Consider the following 19631-nt stretch of genomic DNA (forward strand, 5'->3'; position numbering starts at 1 on the left):
TCCGATCAATAACATCTACCAACTCAAATGTTCGCAATGTACTTTACATTTCTTACTTCTCATACCGTGTCTATAGATATATTTTCCATATTTGTTGCCGATTCTTAATTTCTTTATCCATGTTTACTTCAACTCCCATATAAATAAAGATATGAGAATCTAAATCATTCCTATTTCCTGCGCAGTGTGCTGTGCCACCCTCATTACCCATCTGGGATTAATGAAGTACAACTTTCCTCATTTTATCTTATCACACCCCCCACTGCCCGACCAGCATGGCTCTCCTAATCCAAAGGAAGTGTAGTATTGACCGGCCGGCCCCAGGCTCCCACTCGCTCCTCGCCTCCCTGAGCTGTCACAGCCAAAGATCAAAGGTCACAAGTGGAAGACGAACACCGACAGACGCAGCAACAACCTGTTCCCTTAAACTGTATGGCCTCCATCAGCTGCCACCAGCAAGACCAACCCCCCCCCCCTCGTCTGGGCCCCCCTCACAAACACCAGATACACAAGCAAGCAGATACACCATTGGCCCCCGACCAACGGCCCACCTCAGATCCAGACATACTGGCTCCTGCCTTTCTGATGTTTTGTCACACTTTTATTATTACAGGAATATCACAATATATTCGATAAATGTTAATGTTATCTTGGTTATACAGATACCTTTCCAGTAAAAGCACTCTAGCCTTCATAAAATATCAAAGATGTGTCATGTATGCCTTTATTGAGATATGATGAGGCATACATACATTTGTTCACCTTAAATCAGTAACAAAAATGGAGCTAGTTGTCACCTACATTCAGTTCCATTGTCTCCCGAAGAGAAAACATCTGTTTCTGGTGTTGGATTACACGCTATCCCCCTCACGCACGCTGTTGTTTAGTCTGTGCTATGCGGGTTGGCAATGGGCTGGCTGTCTACCCTCATGGATATAAAACACATGAGTGGCAACTTGAGTCCAATTTCCATGGTGACTACTTACAGCATAATGGTTCTTTTGGAAATCATATTTGAATTGACAGATACAATACAAAACACATTTTCTTGTTGTGTTTCGTGTGTCTGAAACACGGGAAAGACAGGAACAAAAGCAGAATGACACCATGTGTTTTGTGACAAATTTCCTCCCTGTTAAAAAAAACAACATCCATTCAAGGAGGTCTTTTTGAAAAACAATTTCAGAACCAATAGCTGTATCGTTTTTTTGGAGTTGAGAGGGGGGTCAGGGTGGAAATTAGTGTGGGCGGGGCTACAGCAGATATGCACTGCAAGGCCCAACAGCCATGGTGGTGCAAGAGTGTGAGGCGGTGCTGCGGCACAAACACGTGCCGGTGGGGGCCCGTTTGATCTTCAACAGGGCAGGGAGGCCCCCACACGGTCACAAATCCCCCCTTCTCAAAGACACACAGACACACACACGCACACAATCGTATGCACACACACAAACGCTAGTAGTCCTAGTGACTACCATGAAAGAACCCAGACACACACAAAAGCACACACACACACACACACACACACACACACACACACACACACACACACACACACACACACAGACACACACACACACACACACACACACACACACACACACACACACACACACACACACACACACACACACACACACACACACACACACACACAAACTCTTCTCCTCAGAAACAGCTGACGCTTTAACTGGCTTACAACAGCTGACAGGCTACAGGTGGGGCAGAGGGGACGCTTCAAGCCCCTCCCCACCCATTTAATACCCCTCAGCCACACACACACACACACACACACACACACACACACACACACACACACACACACACACACACACACACACACACACACACACACACACACACACACACATTTGTGACTCCTGAGGAATTGTCCTCTGTTGAAGGCCTTCTTTTACCACTACATACAACCCAGACACACACACTATGCAACGCACGCAGGCACACAGTCACACAGTCACTACTAAACACATAACTCTTCGCACACACACACAAATGTGTGCGGTGTGTGTGTGTGTGTGTGGGAAGGGGGGTCGGGAAACGCAGCGTCTCAACGTAGCAACAGGCGCTATGCAACACAGATGCTAGGGTAAGCCCTAGCGGCGCGCTAACGGCTGGTTCGGTCCCTGACGCCTGTGGTCCCCAGACCTGGTTTCATACCTGGGGGGGGGGGGGGCAGGACAAGAGGTGGAGCTCCACCTTGTCGTGCTACGCACAGCAGTGATTGAAGTATCGTCCAGAAAGTGACACATATATATATATAACATAATAAGTCACAGAGGATGTTTTGGCTTTGAGTGTCGGCTATTTAAACTGGATTCACAGGTCATACGAACTGAAACACACAAACACACACACACAGACACGAAAACACATGCCCTATTCTTCTTGCGTGATTCCCCCTAGTTCATCTTGTTCTCATTACAACCCTCCTTGTCAATGGTAGGCGGCGCTGCAACAGCGTGTTCAGCTACAAAGCCTGCCTGCTATCCTGTTGAAGTAGGTGTAAGATAAATAGGAATATATGTATTGACACATTTGAATCATCCCCAGCCACCACACCACCACCAGCCCAAACACAGGCTGATCTCCGTCAGTCTGTCGCATGGCTGGGGTGAAGTGTCTGAGGAGGACTGGAGCTGATGCTGAAAGAGGATGTGAAAGCACAGCACTTCTCTGGATTGGATGCGCGAACAGCAGGGTGCCAAAGAACATCTTTAGATTCTGGACTTTTTTTTTTCTCTCTCGCTGTGCGAAGCAAAAAATAAATAAAAATGAGCGATACGAAAGAGAACTACATTGCTGGCTTCACCAGTTATTTTGTTGGAGGTTTTTAGTTTTCGTTTGTTTAAGCCTTTTCCACTGTCTAGCGTCATAAAAAAAAAGTTACAACCAAACTGGTAGGGCGGCAGTGAGGAAGACAAACAGCAACACGAGGCATAGAGACCAACAGACAATCTCGGCTCCACAGGCCGACAGACAGACAGGCAACTCTAGATACCTCAAGATGTGACCGAGGAAGAGGTGGGTGTTTTGTAATAAATATTTTAATATATTTGAATCCTCTCTGAATACGCTGGTGTGTGCAGCGTGTTATCATGTCCTCAGAAGCACACAGAGCTTACCCTGCCACGGCACATGGTTCTGTTCTCCATGAGCTCAATAGGTAAACACTAATTCAACCGGCATCGCATCATTTAAATTCTTTAATTGATTCTGTATTTATTCAGGGCTTAATCTGGCTGCTTGTTGTTCTCGTTGCGCTGAGATCCCTTTGTGGTAAACAACCTCCAGAGACATCAAATGACACAAAGTATTCCCGTCCCTAACTCTTACCGAGGTTCAAACAGTGACGCGTGTGGCACGCCATTGTTTCAAGTATTCTGTATTGTCGTGAGTCTTCATTTCTGGAGACGGCGTCAGGACTCTCAGTCCCTACACTGGCGCTATTCAAACTGTAACCTGATAACCAGCTCAATAACCTAAACAACTGGCAGAACCCCCTCCCCCCCCCCCCCCCCCCTCCCGAGAATGCAGAGTGAGAGAGAGAGAGAGAGAGAGAGAGAGAGAGAGAGAGAGAGAGAGAGAGAGAGAGAGAGAGAGAGAGAGAGACAGAGAGAGAGAGAGAGAGAGAGAGAGAGAGAGAGAGAGAGAGAGAGAGAGAGAGAGAGAGAGAGAGAGAGAGAGAGAAAGAGAGAGAGAGAGAGAGAGAGAGAGGGAGAGAGAGAGAGAGAGAGGGAGAGAGAGAGAGAGAGAGAGAGAGAGAGAGGGAGAGAGAGAGAGAGAGAGAGAGAGAGAGAGAGAGAGAGAGAGAGAGGGAGAGAGAGGGAGAGAAAGAGAGAGAGAGAGGGAGAGAGAGAGAGAGAGAGAGAGAGAGAGACAGAGAGAGAGAGAGAGAGAGAGAGAGAGAGAGAGAGAGAGAGAGAGAGAGAGAGAGGGAGAGAGAGAGAGAGAGAGGACACCGAAAGACAGCAAGAGTGCAGTGCATGCGTTCGCAATGATGCATGCACCTGTGCACATGATTGTCCCTTAAAGTGTGTGTCTGTGTGTGTGTGTGTGTGTGTGTGTGTGTGTGTGTGTGTGTGTGTGTGTGGTGTGTGTGGCTGCGTGCATGCATGTGTACGTGTACGTGTGTGTGTGTGTGTGTGTGTGTGTGTGTGTGGCTGGGCACGTTTGTGTGTGTGGCTGCGTGCATGCACATGTACGTGTGTATGTTCCCACGTGCACGCAGGCCAGTGGGTGGACGTCTATGCACGCTCCCTCCCTGCACGGGAGCGGGCGTGGGCTGGAGAGAGCAGAAGAGGGTCTAGAGGTGAGGAGGAGGCGGCCCACGGAACACCATCAAATAAACCCTTATCTAATAGATGTTCTGACACGGGACCGCCAGAGAGACCAGCGCTACTCACAGCCAATCCTCTCTCTCTTTCTCTCCCTGGTGACCCACCGGGCTGCTGTTGCTATGCTGGAGAGATGGAAGACCGAACCATCCTTCTTCAGACATTATGTGTAAGAAGTGCACCATAAACAACATAAGACAGCATTGTGGGGTTTATGTTTTTGCTCCGGTTGTTTGCCGTGTTTAATTTGTATGAACCAATGACTGATATATAAATATACATCATACGGGTACATAGGTACTCAAACAACTGAAGAGTGAATTAACTATTTAATATTGTACTTTTGTAAACAAAATGTGTTCTGTTGTGTGTTGTCCATACTATTGTCAGTTCATTATTAGGATAAGTTACTGCATCAACGTTGTGCTATTACCACAAAAGAGCACAGGGTGTACTATACGCTGTACAGACGCGGTATAAGTGTTTCCCAGAATGCAATGTGGTTTGGGTGTCCTGTGTTTGAGATATGGTGAGAGCCAGAGAGGATGGAGGTTTAACAAGGTGGCCCACAGTGACATTGAAGTGGCTTTCACCTGTTCACACACACACACACGCACGCACGCACACACACACACACACACACACACACACACACACACACACACACACACACACACACACACACACACACACACACACACACACACACACACACACACACACACACACACACACACACACTAACTAGAGCACGCGCACACACACAGAGACTAACCGTGCACACAAGTCTGCACACACAACACCCACTCTATCACATATTACACACATTCACTTACATAGACAAACACGCATACGCACACACACACAAACACATATGTTCACATCTATAAACACTCAACTGTTAATGCACTCTCACACACATGCGTGCATGAATCCAGGCATGAATGCGTTCACATGCCTGGAGATATGTGGGCCATTGCTTGCACAGACTTAGACACAGAAAAGGAAGTGAGTTACTCTTGAAGAGTGGAAAGGGGATTTTTTTCCAGCCCAGCCCCCTACGCACACATGCACAAACAGTCCGCCCCCCCCCCCCCCTGTCCCCCACACACACACCCTCCTTCATTCTCTGGAATGGTTCCCAGCTCTGGAGTAATGGTTTCATCTATACAGAATAGGGCTGATCCTAGTTATTGTACCCCCCCCCCCCCCCCCCCCCCCAGCTTACGGCTAAATCAGAAACCCCCCAAACACATCTGTACAGCGGTAGAACAAGAACACTTGATATAATATTCAAATGAGTCCTTAACCTTGCGGCCTCACTCTGCTGGTGTGGGAGGAAATGTGGGAGGGGTGACTCAGGGAGGGTGGCATTGAGGCCAGCGTGTGGGCGGAGCCAGTGAGAGGGTGGGCAGGGTCGGAAAGAAGCCAGAGGTCAGAGGGTGAAGAGCAGGCAACCCAAGGCCTTTGAGATCGAAGAGTTTCCGAGGGAAGAGAGAAATTAGAAAGGGAAGGGCACACAGCAAGAGAGAAAGAGTGCAAGGGTGAGAGATAGGGATGGTGTAAGGAGGGGGATGGAGGAGGGGAAGGGGGGCCAGAGAGAGATAGAGTCAGAGGAAGAGAGAGAGAGACAGAGAGAGAAAATTAGGCAAATGGAGAGAGCAAGAAAGTGAGACAGATTGGATGGCTGAAAAGAGGGGTAGAGTGAGCGCTAGAAAGAGAAACAGCTAAAATAAGTAATGGGGGGCAAAAGAGAAAAGCAGACAGAGAAATGCCGTGAGAGAGAGAGAGAGAGAGAGAGAGAGAGAGAGAGAGAGAGAGAGAGAGAGAGAGAGAGAGAGAGAGAGAGAGAGACAGAGAGAGAGAGAGAGAGAGAGAGAGAGAGAGAGAGAGAGAGAGAGAGAGAGAGAGAGAGAGAGAGAGAGAGAAAGAAAGCTGGATGGCATGAGGAGCCAGGGTGTAGTGTGTCAGCTCCTGGGTCTTGCGCTTGCTGTTTCAGCTGTGCCTGAGTGATGGCCAGCAGCCCCTGCTCTCACGCCACGGTAACCCCGTTGGTATGGTGGCACGACACCTGGTCCTACTCTGTGTGTCAGCAGTCTACCTCTCTCTCTCCCTCTCGCTCTCTCTCTGATAAATAAACGTGTACCACCGTAGCCACAACATGGTCCCTCATATAAGAAAGATCACATGTATCAATTTCAGTGTTTGTTTTTAAAGTGAAATTGCTTTAACGATATCCCAGTGAAACCGAGGTTGATGTGGTTGAAGGCCCATAGACTTCTGTATCATTCGGCTGACTGCAGTTTGCCTCGTCGTGTTACCGAGTTAGAAACAATTCTGTTCTTAGGCAGTAATCTTCCAGCACCTCTGCAGCAATGCCATACCCCCATTGCACTTGGTGTTGGCACCTAGAGAACAGCAGCTGGAGTCATTGGACCAGAAGCGACACGTCCACTGAAACATGCACAAGTGCCGTCTGTCAGTAGTCCCCATTTCCCCAGTAACCCTGACTCTTTCTGTTGCTCAAGCCCTATGTCTGCTGTCAACCTCTGATTCTGTCTGGTAATCGATCTTTGTGTAACAATTATTAGTAAATAATGCTTAAAAAACATTGCATACATTACGTATTTTTCCCATGAGGTTAGTCCACGTCCTGCATCGCAGCTAGAAACATGACAGTACATATGGCAGATGGGGTGCTAAGATTAAAATGTATGAAAACTTGCACTCAAAATTGTGAAATGCGACATCAGGGAAAGCCATTATGGGAGACATGAAAGGCTTCTGCCGCGTTCTCTCCTCGCTCTGTGTGTGTTTGGATTAGGAGCTTCAAGACTTTTCAGACCTTAATGGACTTTCGAATAAAGTGCCTTGCTGCGGGAGCTTGGCCCAAAGCTGAACTAAAAGGATTCAAATTGAATTTAAGGGGATTTTGACACCACCACCCTGAGTCAAGGTCATCACAGCCTTGCATGGTTCCTCGCTAGTGCACCGTAACCCGGTGAGACCCCGGCTCCAAACCAATCTTAGGTTAGTTAGCAGCCATTCTGCAGATGGAAAACGGTTAAGTTGCATTTAACCTACATAGGTTGCCAGGTCTTGATCCCAGGCTATGCCCCCTGATCGCTGCTCAAGCCATAGTGCAAAGTCCATTTGACTAGCTTTGCAAACAGACCCCTTTGCTTGCTAAAGGGCATGTTAAGTAGAGATGCACCGATCAACCGGCCGCCGATTAAAAAAGCCGGTTTTGTATCCAATCGGCCACAATCGGTGACCTGCCGGTCACTGTCGTAATTTCCGGTTTTCGGCCGATCAAACTCACCCGCATGCGCGGTGCGTAGCAGCTCAAGGCGCCCAGAGCGCGGGAAGAAAAACATGTCGCTGATTTGGACTTATTTCACTGTGTGCCAGGACGACCCAAAACACGCTGTTTGTAATGCTTGCAAGTCAAAAATAAGCCGTGGGGGATCATGTTGCTAGGTACGCGTCCTGCGTCCCTGACGCATTCAAATCTGAAAGGACGCACTAAACTCACTATCCATGCGTCCCGGGGACGCATCTAATTTTCCCCATGAAAAACGATACATTGTGAACATTAAACAACTCGTGTTTAATCACAGTAACTGGCCAAAGAAACCTTCTTGTGAGCAGACCAGACAAGCACTGTTTCAACCCTCTGCGCATCTACTCGGCGCAGACGTGATCCCCTGTTCAAAGTATCGCGACATGCTAATTTAGCCGCTACCAAAACAACTAGCTCGTCACCGCTGATTTCATTTCAACAATTAAAAATACAAACTTCATAGTAAATAAACCCACGTTTCCACTGCTCGATGCTGTGCTCATTCGTGTCGATTATGTTGTAACGTTTAGGGGACGTGCTGTAATGAAATAAATGAAACATAATCCGGTGGTGGTGATGAAAACTACATTGAACGGCAGCCTACATATTGTTATGCCCAAACGGCGCCTGCGCATACATCGCGCTTCCAACGAGATCCCGTTTTTCTCGAGAAACAGGCAGAGAAGAGAGAACGCAAAAATACCACCAAAGAAAAAGATGAAACCTATTGCAGGTCAGCAAACTATTGCAGCTGCATTTTCTGTCCCCACTACCTCTGCACTCCTCCCTGACTCTGATCAGCCTAGAGAGAGTACCTCAACATTGCCTGTACCTACTTCTGCCTCCCCCTCTACTGAGCCTGATGAGCCCACTGCAGAAGAATTGCCTCAACCTTCTACATGTTCCTCCCAAAAAAAGCGAACTTTTCTGAAGCAGTGGCTCACCACATACAAATGGCTGCGCTTTTCAGATGACAATTTCATGTATTGAGTTTAACACTATTAATTTCATTTAAGAAATAGAATAATAATAAAAAAGAAACACATTTTTTAAACTGGGGAGTCGGGACCCATTGAATTTCTCAGGGACCCACCCAACTCGCCACCTGTGGGTCCCGGGGACTCACTACATTGAAAACCTATCAACATATTATATGATTATAATTATTTCTTAGAAAATCGGTATCGGAAAAACCGGTTTTGGCAGGTCAGACCTCCTTAAAAACCGGAAATCGGTATCGGCCAAGAATTTTGCAATCGGTGCATCTCTAATGTTAAGGCAATGGGGGGAGGGAGGGGATACAACTTAATCTGGATAAAGCGTTGCTAGTGAGCAGGACAGACAGCAAAGAGAGCAGATTGAGGCAGACTCTGGCGCTTGAACATCACAAGAGAACGAGACGCAGACAGATACAGATAAGAGTTTTAATATATACTCAGTGAATTCATAATCCCCAGTCAAATTAAATGTGAATACACAGATACCGTTTACATAGCCAATTTATAAATGTACTATATTGCCAACATGATTTGAGTGCAGATTGACATTTTCTAATCCAAATCTCGACATTTGATTTAGTTTCTTTGGAGCAGTATGGGATATATTCAGTGTACCGAAATGTGTATTCTTAAGCTTTTCTGGCCTGTTTAAGTTCAAGTTCAAAGATTCAAAGGTCACACATTGTTTCAGTGACATACAGTAAAAAAGTAAAAATAAAGAAAGAATAGACCATGCTACTCTCCTACTTTTCCATAAATGTTTCTAATAAAATCAATCTTATCAATTTTTAAATCCACCAAGCCCAAACTGAAAACGCAAGAAGCCACAAGACCCAAATGACTGATTAAGGAATTGAACCTGTGACTTCCAGGATACGGAGTGCTCAAGTTCCTCAGCCTTGCAGCTGCTTTTTCCAGTCAACCCACAGACCGTGAAAATGGTGTTGCCCACGCTGGGTGAGGGTGAGTCGAGGTCCAGGACAGTGATCATTATAAAGGTTAGGGTGACAGTTAGTGGTCGGCCTCAACGACTCCATTCACAATCCAACTTGCCCTTCACAGCAAAGACCAGAGCGCAGCTCGCGCTCAGGAATAATATAACTTGAAATACGACTTCAACATCTCTGTGTCTTATTTCTGCAACAGAATAATCATTGAGGCCAAAATCGCCACGTGTCTTTTTATCAGTAAAGATTTCATTTCCAGAAAGCAGAATTAAACAGTTCAAATAAGTCTTTTTGAATAGTAAAACACCAACAATGCACTTCAGGCAGATTTTATGGTATTTAGTTGGGTTTATAGGTTAAAGGTTCAAGCTGAAGAGCGGATTAGGAGACAACAAAATGATAACACTTTCAAACCTATTAGCACCATGAAGCTTTTCTGGTCAAACATTGTTTTCTTTTGATGTGGTGTGGTATAGGACGTTTCACATCTGGGTTCATGATTGTTTGCCAGTTTGTGTCACTAAGGTCTCGAAGCTACAGCTCTGTCTGAGATAGGAGGAACATGTCCCTGAAAAGAAGTTGGGACATTTTCAATCACTTTACAGAAAATAATATTCCTCACTCCGTTCTTTAATATACACATAAACAGCAGATATCTAATAGAATTGCAATTTTTATGTACTTCACTTTTGTTTATTTTTTCATGAAATGTCTCTATGTTTCACTATCTTAAGTCAAGCCAACATATTGTGCCTGATCCATCTTAGAAGTGTCATTAACATTATTTTTTCTCTCCACTGTTTTCGATCTCCCAATGGCTTTGTAGCAGTATTTAGTTGAGGTCTAAAAAGAGTGCACGTCCTTTACATTGGACACAGGTTTTAATACATATGTGAGTTATACACAGTATCCAGGAGTACCAGTCAATAGTAAATATACATAGGACCTTTCACTTCTAAGAAGATACAGAATAAGATTACCATCAGTATTTAACTATCTGGAGATCCGTTCTAAATTACATGTAGGTCAGAATTACTTTTTTGGAGTGTGTGAGCTCAATATCAACCAGGGATGGAATTGAACACCCGCCACACGCCATTTGAGGGTGGATTTGTATGGTGGTGGGTGAATTGTGTCACTTCACCCGCCACTGTGTCGGGTAATACTTTTCAGTCAGGTCTGATCAAATTTGGATATTTAATACATTCGTCATACGGCGCTGCACAGTTCCACAACCATTACTGTCAACATCCGGCCCCCTTCTTCTTCTATGCCTCTCTTGCTGAACTGCGACTGTCAACATCCGGGATAATATACCGGTAACAGCTCTCAAGTCTCACGCATTCGGCGTGAGACACACGCAATTCGGAAGAAGACGATGGGTGTGTCGCATAGACGTCGTCATCGTCTTGCCGTCCCTCCCCGTTCTGTGATTGGTTCCCCATCTCAGGCGAAAATCGGATCCATGGAATCCAGGCTGCCTCGCAGCACGAAATGAAATCGTGCCAAAGGCAGCACGGCTATAGCCAGGCTATTTCGGAGGCGGGACACGTTCAGAATTCCATTCATAAATGAACACACGTGACTGTGACGTGAATTGTCTGGCTGGCTGAAATTTGAGAGGGGTTTTCGAAGTGTCCATGGTAAGATTTGTGTAACCAACGAGAGAGAGGTATGATCAGTTAAGCATGACGAAGGAGAAATGTATGGAAGTAAATCTGTGCCATCGGATTTTGAAAATGAAAAGCCATTGAATTCTAAGCACTGAATATTTACGCATTGAAATAACGTATCTGGATTTGAATTTCAACGTTATCAACGTCTCCACTTGAAGTTCTTGACGTTGAATCTTTGATTCTGAATTTTTAAAATTGAAAAATAAAGCTGAATAGGAGTTCAATTCAAATCCAAATACGTTATTTCAATGCAAAAATATTCATTGCTTAGAGTTAGAACAGCTTTTTATTTGGCACAGATTTACTACCATAGAAGTGACTCAAACATTTTTTGGTTGAGAGGGCGTATCGGTTTCCACCATAGGTTTCTACAGGAAAAAATCTGTGTGGGGGTGGGGGAATCTAGAGCGGTATGGAAGCACGCAATATTTTGCAGTGTCAGAATTCTGAGAATTTAGTCAGCATTTCAGATTTCTCTGAATTCTCTTGACACTGCAAATTAAAGCGCTACTACTAGCAAAGTACTATCAGCGTGACTGGAGAGAACTAGATTTGCATGAATGCTATTGTGTGAATTAGTTTGGTCCTCTTTCATGGAACCTGGAAGTGTGAGATTCCTTGGGCTTGCCCCATGAATTCAACCCATGCACACGCTCACACGCCTTCGTATTTCTCACGCAGAGAAATTACCAGGATAGCGCCCACCAATTTGGGCCGCTATTTAACAGTGTTACAGGTAGGAATCTAATGTGTTTCCCGTACGTAGGGTAGGCCTAACCATAAGTCCTCTTTTGCCCGGACATTCCCTCTTTTTGAGACACTTTTAAAAAAATGTTTTGCGGAATTTCAAAATCGTCTGGGATTTTATTAAAGCCTCATACATGTTCACATTGAATTTGCTTTGCATTTCTCTGGGTCGTTCACAAACTAGTTAGGCTACGCCCTCCCCTACTCAGTTCTGTTCGCTTTGCATTGGTGGAAGTGAGTAGGGGGAGTGGTTAAGTGGAGCCTTCAGATTGGACGGTTTGACTTACTCAGTTACCGTCGTGTTTTGTATTTATTTTTTTACCATTATGTTTTATAGGGACAAACATTAACAAATTTCTCCTACAGGGGATTGATAAAGTTCTATCTAGACTATTGAAAAGAAAGAAACACTTGGTCATACTTTACACACTTTACCACAGCATTGGCCTACTGAATGCCACAGACATATTTTCAGCCTTGGACTGAATGCCACCTAAATATATAATTATGTTTTTGCACGTTTGCAACGTTTAAAAGTTCAGGGTATATAGTTCAAGTATATGCCTCTACTTGTATTGCTTAAGCCAATAGCCTTTTGAGGCAGTGTTTTTTCTGAATATTAGTGTTAAGGGCCAATAATGCTTAATATCATACCTTATAGTTACCATGTCTGTGGACACATTTGTATGCAATCACATGTTAATATAAAAAAACAAATTGACTTATGATGGTGTAGCCATGCATGTTGTTTTATTGTTAATATGTCAATTTGTTTTTTATTGAAAATACTTTGTATAGATGAATTATCCCCAAACGTGTCATTGTAACACCTTTGAAATGAACATGACTTAACATGGCAGATACCTGTGTATTGTTTATCGGTAAGAGGGTAACGTTTTCCACTCAGTTCCTTGGTAGAACCTACTTACAGTAAAAATCAGTTCTGATGGAAAAAAAGATGCGTATGAAAAACTTTTCTTATCTATTGTTACTATTATATTGTTTAAAATCCATTTATTAAAAAAATATATAGCGTATAAAAAGTGGCTGGGAAAAAAGACGAGAGATTTTTTAAATCTACCTGCCACAGTGGCTGGTGGACAAAAAAGTTAATTTCCATCCCTGATATCAACCATCATTGAAGCAAATTGAATGATTTTAATTAAATTAAATACTAGAATAAGTGTAAAGCCTAATTTAAATTAACATCAATCTTTTGAGGAATCGGTTCACTATTTAAATGGATGCATGAATTCACACAACTGCAGGTTTAAGAGGGTAAAAAATATAGATCAAAAATATTGACTAAGTGTTGCATTCTGAGGTTCTTTAATTAACCTTGACATGCCCGTGGCCTCAATGGCAGTTTTTATATTCTTAAAATCTACTCAAGCAAAGAAGAAGAAGAAATTTGAATGTTGCATTCATCTATATAGCACATCAGCTGAAAAATATGACACATTTTTTTGGGTAAAAAAGAGGGTTTGGGTAAGACATTTCTCTTCGAATGTTCAAAACTTCAGGGATATTTTATGCGCTGCAAATGAAAAACTTATGTCCAATCAAATGCCCTTGGGTTGGGCGGAACAACGGTAGTGAGTAATAAAAGCCCCAAATTATCCATGTGAATGGCCACGTATCAGCTGAAATTAGTTTACTGGGAAATATCCGCTTCTATTATTAAAATATGCACTTGGACTGCTGTTCAACAACAACTGAAAAAACAGATTCCTCTCACACACACACACACACACACACACACACACACACACACACACACACACACACACACACACACACACACACACACACACACACACACACACACACACACACACACATACTCCGCCAGAACAAACACAGCTAGACTAACAACAAATCCCCATCAGGCTGTTAGGAGAGGCCTTCATCACCGCCGCAATCAACGCGCTCCACTTCATGCTTCATAATCACTGTGCTCACTAAGCTGCCACTTGAGCGCCCAAGCTCTGCCTGCAGCACCATGGCTCCTCCTCCTCCTGCTCCTCCTCCTCCTCCTCCCCTGCTCTCTCCCCCGGAATCAATCCCCAGTCCCTTCCCCCCCCTGCTCCATCCCCATGAACCCGGGACCTTTCAGCCCTGCTCCGGCCCCACAGCTCACCCAGACCCGATTGGATTGTCTGGCCACCCCCCATCCCAATCTATGTGGCCATCTTCTCCTCCTCCTTCCTCCTCCTCCTCCTCTGTTTCCTTCCTCAGTGGCTTGTCGCTCATTATGTTAATTGGTGTTTCACCCCTAGATCAGCAGCTGAGGATGGCTCAATTTAGGCCTTTGCTGGAGGATAGAGATTAGTCCTGGGGAAGCCGAGTAGGTCTGCATCCCCCTGTAGTCCACACTCTGCTGGGCCCTAATGCCTCATCGTGGCCGTGGACCACAAAGGCAAAAAAAACGATTTCACACAGAGGGCACTTTGGGGGAAAGAGCGCCGAGAGAGCTGGCCCAGTTTGACTCCACCACGCCACACAGTGCACCTCTGGCGGCAACCTTGGGATGGAGCACAGAAAAAAAGAAGCGAGGAGACCATTTTGAGAGAGCAGAGGGGTTGGAGGAGTGGATTTGTGAAGTAAAGCATACCGGTGCTATTTCCCACAGTAAGTGGCTGATGGATTCCTTTCTGTGAAAAATGCACCTTTGGCTCGAAGTTCCATTAGCAATGGCGAGGAGGTGGAGGACATTTCTTTGGCTTTTACAGTGTGCCAGGGTAGAGCGGGCCCTGCCATGATTGAATCATAGCCATAATAGCAGAAGGTAGAGCCCTGCTGTGAAGCCAAGTCCTTCCTGTTCTCCTCCCTCAGCGTGGGAACAACACTCGGCAGAACCTGCCTTCCAATTGGTGCATAAAGGGAGGCCACAAAGGGATGGGGACCAGCGCACAGACACAGGTAGTAAGTGCTGTTTGTGCCTTAAAGTACAATTTTCTTTCAGTGAGGGTTAAAGCGCAGAGCATGTCATAAAACAAATATAAGAAAGGGAGCTTGTTTTTCGCCAAACGTGCACATAGGCACAGTTTTGTTATCGTCATTTCCTAAATATAATGATGATAATAAATATTATCATCGTATTCTCATTACGTGATTAAGCTAATGGCCAGATTAAACCCCAATTAAGATGATTTAGAAGAATGATTAGAATAGATGCTGTTTTTTCGTCCATGAATCAGTTAGCTATTCAGTTAATAAGTAGCCAGTGTACAGTTAAGATGTGTAGCTACTCTGCACTACGTTATAGGGTTAGGTGTTTTTTGCCATTGTTGTTGCCGTTATATTTTCTTGACGTCTAAATTAGAAATATGAAAAATCTATGTTTAAATGACCTACAGCAGTGATATAAATGACTTGCAATGGGGTTTAATGCTGGGCACTCATTGTATCAGATCAATACTTTTACTCCAGCAACAAGCATGCTCGCGAAAGATTTGACACACTGCTCGGCATATATAAGCTGTCCAAGTATTAATAATCCTGAGGCCAATGTTGTCCTTAGAGTAGCGTAAAGTTAGGACGCTATTAGCCCTACCCCGCCGTATTATTGACCATTTCAACCAACAGCTCAGCTTACACTGCTTTGCAGAGATAAAAATCCACACTGGTTTCGGAGGATGGAAACATTTGACATCAAAAGGGTATGTGAGGACAAGTTCCTCACAAGTGCTCACAAGCTAATCTCAAAACAGAAATTATCTGTTGCGATGCAACATCCTAAGACACACTGACTGACTAATCGCTTATTTTGCCAACCCAAAAATCAAATTTCCTTAAAATATGAGGCCTGAGCTGCACCAGCTAATTGGGAGCACATCACGATTTGAAGTGTGTTGACAACATAACACAAAGACGCAGGTTTGCGCACGCTCAAATAAAGCGAGACATTCCACATGCGCTCTAACTGTGAACAACGTCATTTTGCACGGGCGAGCCCTAAGGAACTCTTGTTCACGTCATTAATGTTCACTCGAATCAACACACACACAATACAGATACAGAAACACTGCGTCACAAACAGAGAGACACACACACACACACACACAAACACACACTCCGATACAGATACACACCTTAACAAATAGATAGACACACACGCACACATACTCACACAATGACAGACAGACAGACAGAAGGACACACACACACACACACACACACACACACACACACACACACACACACACACACACACATACACACACACACACACACACACACACACACACACACTGTCTGATGAGGGGTGGCGGGCACAAAAGGCTGACTGGCTGTGTTTGTCATCTTAGCAGGAAGCTACAGCAGGAAGGAATGATTGTACTTCCTCAAACAGGCCATGTAGAGACAAGGAGGTTGGAGACGAGAGAGAGAAGGGGCGGAGCCTCTATTCTCACTCTGTGTGTGTTTTGACTGGAGCCAGCCGAGCAACGCACACTATGGGACACATGGCCGCTCCTCGGCGATGTAAAAAGCCTGTCTTGTCTCATCATTAACCTCTGGTGTGGTGCACGCAGTTCCCCAGGCTCACACATTACAACACCTAAACTTGTTCTACGCTATTAACCACCACATCCTAATACACCCAATGGAACAAACAATGGCATGTTGGATTAAACAAAACATTGTTAAGAGGGAACTTGAGTATTTTTATTCTCCTCAAGGCATGGACACTCGCTCACTCGCTCTCTCATTCTCTCCCTACAGACTCCAGAGCAAGTGTTCGTACCCATCTTTCTCTCTGGCTGAGGGAGATAGAGAGAGAGGGCTGTGTCTTGGTCGGCAGTCATGGTTCTCAGGGCCAGCTAAAGCCCATTACTGTAGCTGAGCCCAGAAGTTATCAGGAGCTTAAGTCCTTTACAGAAAGCCAGTCCAGTTATTGTAACCTCCAATTTATGGATTGTCCAACGTTTATCAGGCTGTGTATGTGTGTGTGTGTGTGTGTGTGTGTGTGTGTGTGTGTGTGTGTGTGTGTGTGTGTGTGTGTGTGTGTGTGTGTGCGTGCGTGCGTGCGCGTGTGTGTGTGTGTGTGTGTGTGGGGGGGGGGGGTCAGGCAGGCAGAGGTCAGAGGGTGAAGGAGAAAAATAATAGAACAGAAGAGAACAGAGTAGATTAAAATAGTTGTACTTAATCTAACTGGTTTAATGGTGATGAAGAAAGACACAAACATGTAACCCTGGCTGAGTCAAAGATTCACAAAACTCGCTGAGAAACTCTTTGTCGGTGTGTGTGTGTGTGTGTGTGTGTGTGTGTGTGTGTGCGTGTGCGTGCGCGTGCGCGTGCGTGTGTGTGTGTGTCTGTCTGTCTGTCTGTCTGTCTGTCTGTCTGTCTGTCTGTCTGTCTGTCTGTCTGTCTGTCTGTCTGTCTGTCTGTAAGTAAGAAAGGATTGCGAATTTAGAAGTTAAAGATGTGCAGCGCTTTGGTCCAGGGCACTGGAGCAAGCGTTCATGTAGAAGTATACTATTGGCTATTGCATCGATCCGACCTCTGTCCTTCACTGGCGGGTGTGTGTTGGGCATGCTTACGATTAACAGCAACTTGCTGCCCAAGCATTGCTCTTTATCTCTCTCACACACACACACACACACACACACACACACACACACACACACACACACACACACACACACACACACACACACACACACACACACACACACACACACACACACACACACACACGCACACACACACACACACACACACACACATACACACACTTTCAAACACACATACAGACACACACACACACCCAAACATACACACACACACACACACACACATTTAGCCTCTTGTGCTGGTTGTACTCAACCCTGCCTTACCTGAAGAAGCGTCTTAGTGACCATCGGGGCTACTAGACTCTAAGGCCTGCATGTCCTTCTGTACAAAAGCCCTACTAATCTCCTCTGCCCTGAAAGTCCCGACATCGAACATCCCTTTATCACCAGTCCCGCTAGGAACCCTGTCTCCACCATGTGACAGCCTGTCGAGAGACACCTTCTACTTCTGTAAGAGCAACCCATCTGCACCTATTGCAACCCATTCCCCCTCGAGAGGTTTGGCCGTGTTGAAAGCAGTGTAAGCTTATAGGACATATTATTGCATATTCAGCATTCATTTTAAAGCTGTGCGTGTTAAATCGGGTTAACTACTAGTGTCATGATAGCATTAAAATTAAGGGGAATCCAAATGTTCTTGGAACTGTGGAGAGAAACAAGGATAATAGTTGGAGGACACTTGCTCCGGGGGGAGAACAGCAATTACGCACACCATTGCGAGCACAATTGTAATATGGGTTTGTTACATGTTCATTACATAATTTGGCACGCATAACCACGGGCATTTGGCAAAATAAACTAGTATATCTATGGCATCATTGAAGAAAACAAAAAGATTACAGTAATGTACTTTTTTTCTCTTTTACCGTGTATAAATGCTCCTCCCTGGCACATCTTCAGCTCTTCACTCACCCCCCCCCCCCCCCTCTTTGCAATGTTAACCTGTCTTCAAACGGGGTAGCTTAAACACAATTTATGGCGTGATAAAGTTTGCATTAAAGTTGACATGCACTTCTTTAAGATTAAATCCATTTAACGAAATGAAGAGAAATGGCATCAAAACCTAAGTGACACTTGCCATAAATCGTGTGGACAGTTTCTAATGGACTGTCAGGACTGTTGCGCACATGAAACACGACAGCGCGTTGTGCCGCAGGCTATAACGCGTCCCCGCGTAAAGTCTATTGAATACGGATGTAGCCGCGATAAAAAAACTATGTTTATAGGATAAGAAGGTTGTAACTTGGCCAACTGAAACACGGCGTATCCCTGACAATACTGAAAGAGGCGAAGCACGGGACGAGTTGCGGATATCCCAAGACTGCATCATCAACTGTCTCAAAACGTAATAAATACAACAACACAGCCACGGTAATACGCAGGAATAGGCAACAAGAAACACGAAGGTAAAAACGATCAACACAAGCTTGTAAAGAAGTGACTTACCAAGCAGCACTGTATCCACATCTGTTTGGAGACAGGAGATTTCAACGATTTACCCCTATACGTATGTACAATGTACAGAGTTCGTACAACGTGACCACAAACTCTCTAGAGTCACAAAGTCACTAGGCTGTCAATAAAATAAAATATTTCCTCTTGACGTTGAGGGTAACTATTTAGTTATATGGCAAATGATACACTGTAAATGGTGTCTAATCTATCCGGAGTGGCATTGCTTTATGATTGACATGTGCCGGACCAATAGGCGTGTGCTGCTCACGTTGCTTAACCAATCAAGACATCAGCGGCGAGTACGCGGAGTAGGAAGGACTGATGGCGACATCATGTGTTAAGAGTGTATATCCCTCCGCTGCTCATGTTTTGAAAGCTTTAGATCTTCTATTCCTGTTTGTTAAAGTTTGTTTTTCGTAAATGAAATCGCACTGTGTTACAGTTATATTCTTAACATCAGTGTGCAATGGTGTTACTAGTTTGTTAGGGAATTTTAATAAAATAAATGCAAGGATAATTTTAATCATAAAATCATAA

The 19631-nt window shown here is 44.8% G+C and overlaps 1 protein-coding gene across 6 annotated transcripts in view; it reads right to left on the minus strand.

The window, feature by feature from the left end:
* Window positions 1-19345, minus strand: part of mef2d (myocyte enhancer factor 2d) — a 74215-nt gene extending 54870 nt beyond the window's left edge. For 3 of the 6 annotated variants that reach the window (XM_030369498.1, XM_030369497.1, XM_030369496.1), the window contains exon 1: window positions 19086-19345. The gene's annotated coding sequence lies outside the window, so the exon portion shown is untranslated. The remainder of the gene's footprint in view (window positions 1-19085) is intronic. The other 3 variants (XM_030369501.1, XM_030369500.1, XM_030369499.1) reach the window with 2 other exon arrangements.
* Between the last annotated feature and the right edge of the window lie 286 nt (window positions 19346-19631).

This window comes from Gadus morhua, chromosome 11 (genome assembly GCF_902167405.1).
Source record: "Gadus morhua chromosome 11, gadMor3.0, whole genome shotgun sequence".
NCBI lineage: Eukaryota > Metazoa > Chordata > Actinopteri > Gadiformes > Gadidae > Gadus > Gadus morhua.